Source organism: Corvus brachyrhynchos, unplaced genomic scaffold (genome assembly GCF_000691975.1).
Source record: "Corvus brachyrhynchos isolate BGI_N302 unplaced genomic scaffold, ASM69197v1 scaffold340, whole genome shotgun sequence".
In the NCBI taxonomy this organism is placed as follows: Eukaryota; Metazoa; Chordata; class Aves; order Passeriformes; family Corvidae; genus Corvus; species Corvus brachyrhynchos.
Window position 1 is genome coordinate 2530027 of NW_008235987.1, and position 6247 is coordinate 2536273.

A 6247-nucleotide genomic window follows, 5' to 3' on the forward strand; every position below is an offset into this window, starting at 1 on the left:
GAACTTTCTCCGCTTCCATTTTTAGGACACTGAGAGGCCGTGGCAGGAGCTCAAGGAGGGCGGGTTTGCACCACTGCATTATGAAGTCTAGACAGGGCTGGAGTCTGCAGGCCTGGAGAATCCCTTTTCCCTGCCACTCAACACCCAGCAGCATTCCTGAAGCTGGGAAGGGTTTCATTCTCTCATTCAGACAGACCCTCCTGCACCATTGTGTCCCTCCAAAAGCTCCAGCTCCAAAGCTGTGCCTGGAAAACAGGAGTTGCCAGCGCTGCTGACCACATGCCAGCATCAAGTTTGGTTTGACCAAACCCGGCCAGGCTGCTCGGAGGAAGGAAGCAGGGAAAGAAAAGTTTTTTAAACTGCTTAAATCCTATATTTTCATTCCTGCCTGGAATGAAAACTGTAGCTTTGGAGCAATTCTTGAAATATCTGCTTTTAGCTGGTTTTATTCCTGTCTTTTCCTCACTCTGAGCCGACCAGGGAAAACCACCCACCTGGGGAATCCACCAGGCAGGGCTCCCTTCTCCATTAAAAGATGCCCAAGAGGTGCTCACCAATATCTTCCACCAGCCCCAAAAGGAGCAGGAGACTTTCTGAACCTAAACCAAAAATTAAAACAGAAACAATTTTAATTTATTGGAAGATTTCTGTTGGGCCTTAGGTGCTAAATTCACTTCCATGAGTTGAGGGGCAGCTTGTGCAAGGATAGCATTCCAGCAGCTCCTGAAATACAGCCTGGGGGCAACGCTGGGGGCTGGGACAGTCCTTTCCTGCCCAGCCTCGGGAATGGGGATGAAATCTGGGCAAATCCACCTGTAACTGCTCAGCCTGCCGGAGATCCAGTGGCGAGGCCTCAGTCATTCAGCAGCAACTCAAAGGAAGAAAAATAGGATCCAGTGAGGCTTTAGGATTCCCAGGCTGCCTCTGGCAGCACAGGGAGCACGTCTGTGCTTTCCCTAAGTGGATTGAGAAGCGCCCAGGATCAGTATGAGCACATGCCAGATGCTGGGGAATCATCTCCCACTTAGAGCAATTACGAGGATGTCCCAGAATCCAATAAAGCAATTGAGGAGAGGAGCATCTGGTGGTGCTTGTCATGCACAGGGAGATAAATCTGGGTAATAAAGAGGTGTGATTTTTTTTCTCTTGAGTCATCATATGCCATTTGGCACTGGGTATGTGTGATTCCTCCTCCTCTGGTGGTTTTCCTCGGGAGGAGATGAGCTGAGCATCCTTCCCCCAGCAGGGATGAGGAGCTGCTCCCCTTCCCCTGACCTTTCTCTGCTGATACCAGACACCAGGAGCTGATCCCCCAATCCCATCAGCATCCCCCAGATACAAATCAACACTTTGCAGCATCCAGCAGCACCTCCAGCCTGAGAAATCCCCATGTGCGGCCTTCTCCCTATCTCTGACCTTGTCCTCTCCATGCTCCCAGCCATGGGAAAAGCTCCAGAGCTCCAGATAAGAGAATCAAGGAGTCATGGGATTGTTTGGGTTGGAAGGGACCTCAGAGATCATCTCCTTCCTGGAGGTGCTGGGCAGGGACACCTTCCACTATCCCAGGTTGCTCCAAGCCCCATCCAACCGGGCCTTGGACACTTCCAGGGATGGGGCAGCCACAGCTTCTCCGGGAATTCAATCCCAGCCCCTCACCACCCTCACAGGGAAGAATTTATTCCTAATATCCCATCAGAACCTGGTCTATTTCAGTTTGAGCCCATTTCCCCTTGTCCTGTCCCTACAATTCCTGATGAAGAGTCCCTGGAGTCTCCACATAACCTTCTCCCCAGAGAACCCACAGCAAGTTCAGATTTAAAGGAGAGGCAAAGTGGCAAAGCAGGGAAGGTTTCTTCCCACATAAACCAGCCAGAAAATAATCACAGTGCAGAGGCAGCACTGCAGATTACACAGCACCGATCCCATCCAGCACAAACACACGGCTGAACAGCTCCTTAAAAATACTCCATGGATGATTCCTAGAAGTAATCACCAGCAAATTTTATTTGTGGGAAAGTGCAGCAGAGCTGAGCTATGTTTAATAGTGGAAAGAAGATAAAAGTAATCTCCAAAGGTCTGAAAATGCAGACCCTGTGCTTGGATAAACTTCAGTACATCCTCATGCAGTAAATGCCAGCACAGCTCAGGGATGTTTCTCTCAGTGTGGGCAGCCATTCAGGGAATATTTGGTTTTCAGATCAGAAGCAGTCATTAAAGCATCTTCCCTGAGCTTCTTTTCACCACAAGCTAAAACATTTCATCCAATAACTGGAGGCGGTTGGAGGTTTGATAATTCAGAGCTTTGCAATGAGTGACACTCCCCAGGCCAGGGCCAGCTGAGCCAGGGCCCTTTCCCACAAAGGAATTCACTCCCTGACCTCACAAACAACTTCTACTCCCATTTTCCTTCCCAGAGACTTCTCAGACAACCCTGGGAAAAGGGGCTGAGGGAGAGCAGCATGAAGAAAAATGAGTGGGCAAACACCAGGGAGCTTCAGGGCCAGCAAACGTCACTCACTGGGCCCGCGTGCCCTGGAAGCTCCAGCAGCCACAGGGAGTATCCTCCAGGCTCCCAAACCTCCCACCCTCCTCAAATCATCCTGCCAGGAAGAATTCCAGAACTCAGTGGTCCTTGGAGAATCTGCTCCTTCTTTTTATTCCTTTTTCCTTTGGGCTTTTCCTAAAGCAGAGCTTTTTCTCCCCAAGTAATTTCCTCCAAACTTCTGCAAAGAAACACGACCGGCGTCTGTTGTGGCAGCAGCATCCACTCAAAAAGCACTGAGTGGCCCAAAGTCACCCAGTACACTCAGGGTGTCACAATGTGAACACTGGAATAATTTACACGCCAATTTTTATGTAAATTGGTGCTCTCTGTTTACTTTTGGTGAGATTAAAATGCTTGGCATCAGCTCTGGGTTTTCAGGGCTGTGAATTCAATTTGCAGAGGGCACCTGGGAGAGAGGGGGATGGGTTTTTTCCCAGGGATTAATACTGCTTGTTTGGAACATCTTAGAGGCTGGGAAACCACCATTCTGGATCACAGTTTATGTGAAAGGCAAAGTTTAAAAAAAAAATTATATTTGCAATCAAACTCACTTTATTCCTTTCAAGAAGGTGCTGCTTTTCTTCTTAAACCTTTCACTTTGACCATTTCTGTGTTTAAAATCTGCCTGTTTGTGTCCCCAGCTCCTGGCCTGAGTCCCCCTTCTCTTGCTTGTAGCACAGGCCTACAACTCTATCAACTGCACAAAATGCACTTTTAATGTCCCCACTAGGGGCCATTAAAAATGGGCTTTAAAGTATGAATTTAATGACTTTGGATAAAATTGAGTTCATGCACAATATCTGACTCTAAAAGTGTGTGTAAATATTTAACTAATTCATGCAGGGAACAGAGCTAAGGGATTTGGGGGGAAGGGAAGGGAAGGGAAGGGAAGGGAAGGGGCACGGCACTGAGTGCCATGTCCAGTCCTGCTTTGGGCACCTCCAGAGATTGGACTCCACCACTTCCCTGGGCAGCCCCTTCCAAGGCCTGACCACCCTTTCCAGAAAGAAAATTCCTCCTGATTCCAACCTGAACCTCCCCTGGTGCAGCTCGAGGCCACTTCCTCTTGTCCTGTCCTTCTAATGTCCCTTTCTGCACCGTAATTTGTCTGTCATTAATAACACGAGAAGCTGCTGATGTGAGATCCCACACTGAGCAGAAATGAATGAATTCCCAGCCTCCCACTCTGGCCATGTCCAGCCCTTCCTCACCATCATCACCCACATTCCAGCAGGCTCCTAAACAACAAAGGGCTGTGGCCAAGCCCAGAGCTATTTTTGCATTGTTAATGCCCCTAGGAGCCTGTGCCAGCTCCCACAAAAACATCCAGAATATAATGGGAGAAGCCAGACAAAGAAAGAGCTCAGTTGTCACCTTTTTTTCAAGGACATTTTGCAGTTGAGCTTCCCCTACTCAACTGCGTCTCCAGCTAAAGCCAAACGTTGCCATACGGGCAAAAAAATTCCAGCCCTTAGGAGATGTGGATCCTCAGGGATCCAGCAAAATGACAGCAACCTCAGCTGCAATTATTGCCCCATAATCTGCATGTCATGAATAAGTTGGGAATTCAGCAATAGCTGCAATCAATGCTCACAGTTTGATGGGGAAGATGGGCAGCAGTTGAGTGCTGTGTAAATATTCATTTTCGAACTTTTCCTTTCAAAAACCCTTCACATTTTTCCTGTGGAGGCCCCACGCAACAAAAAGAGGGAAGGAGTGCAGGGCCTGTGTTCTGCACCCCCCAAACCCCCCATCAGAAAAATGGATAATTTAGAAAACGAGAAAAAACTTCAACCACAACTAAAACCGAGGCTTTTCTCCTCCTGTTCTTTGAGCCATTTGGCTCCCAGATGTTTTTAAGAGCTCCCAGAGTGTGGGAATCAGAGCCAACAGGGCACCCACACCATGGCCAAGGGGAAAACTTGCTGTTCTGAACTCATTTTGGGTGCATGGACTGAATGTTCATGTTTTGTGCAGTGAAAAACACCGAAAATGGTGATTTGGAAGTGCAGGAGGCCCCATCCAACCCACACAGCACAGTGCCAGGGTGGAGGAGAGGAACAAACACCTTGGCATGACCCAGATCCGATGGAGAAGGTGGTCACTTCCAGCTATCCAATAGATTTTTTCTCATCAGCTGGTTCCCTCTGTGATTTATTTTTGACTCTGGAAGTGCTTGGGCCAGCTGCTGTTTTCCCTGAGCTGACACAGCTGCAAATCCCATGAGGAAGGTGCAGACCAACCTCTGAACCCCCTCAAAGAGACACTTTCCATGTTAGAGACAGGATCCCACTTTCTTGAGCAGATTTGGCGCACGGGAGAGAGAGAGGGGAGGTGACCTTGTGTGAGCCCAGCAGTGCCGAGGGCAGGTCCCTCACCCCTGTGAGCCCAAACTGTCCCTCTCCCATCACTCTGTGGCCCTCAGAGATGGCTGCAGGGTGACCCAGAGGAACATCTGGAGCAGCAGAAAGCAAAGAGATGATTCCAGCAGTTTGCAGGAACAGCTGGGGCTCCTCTCACTGCCAATTAAAGAGTTGCCCTGACAGTTTCTTACATAAATATCAGACATCCCCACACATCACCAGTTCTACCAGGCAGGACACAAATGACAAGGACTCCTCAGCTTTTTGCTTCCCACCATCACAGAAGCCTGGCTACCAAGGGCAGCATGAAAAAATCCCTCTCTGTGGTTATTGCACACAGCAGATGAACAAATCCACCTCACTGGCATTGGCCTCTGAATGAGCAGCAAGGGCAGAAGAATGAAAAACACAAGGACAAGCACAAAAGCCCCCCAAGAGCCCCTGTAGCTCACTGGAGAAATGGGATTCTCTGGAAATGACTTTGGCTCCAGCTGAATCCATGTGTGAACAGGAACTGAGAGGAATAATTCACTGTGCACTGACTTTCACCATGGGCCCCGAGATTCAAATCCATGTTCTTTCCAAATGACTGTAATTTCCAGCCCATCTCCTGTGATGAGGTACACAGCCAGCTCGAAATTCCCCCACGGCACTTGAATAAATACTTTAACCTGAGATATAATTTACTAAGATTTAAATGTGAGCTCGGGAAGATCTATTTCTGCTGCAGGAACTTGTGCTAAAATTGGCACCAGCTCTCTCCAAGGCTTTCTCCATCCAGAACACTGGGCCTGGGGGGGGAGAATCTACCTGTGTCCTTCTCCATGGACTGCAGAGACTTGAAAATATGGAGACAAACAAGGTCAGAGACGTTTTCCACTCCTGGAGGCGCTAGGAGAGGAGAACAGGCATTAAACACCAGAACCTGCAGCCCAGGTGCCCCCTGATCTCACTGGTCCTTGGTGGCAAAGGGTCAATAAGGATGTCAGGGAAGGACAGAGCTGAAAGACAGCTGAATTTTCTGCTGATAAGAGACCCCTCCTTCTGAGCCTTATTAAAACTATCCTGGCTATTTTCTTGCTTGAAAAAATGTCTTACTGCCAGTTCTCCAGAAAGACTGGGAGTTTTCTGGTGTGAAATGGGATGAACCAAGGGTAACTGACCCCTACAGCAGCACTGGAGGGCAGGTTCAGCCCAAGATCATTGCTCTGGCACAGGAATTCATGTTTAAAATCCTGGGGGCATTTTACACAGAGACATTTGAACCTACACAGGGTCCCAGCATCGTAATTTCATTTTAATTTGATCTGGGCACATGATTGTGCTGGAAACAATCACA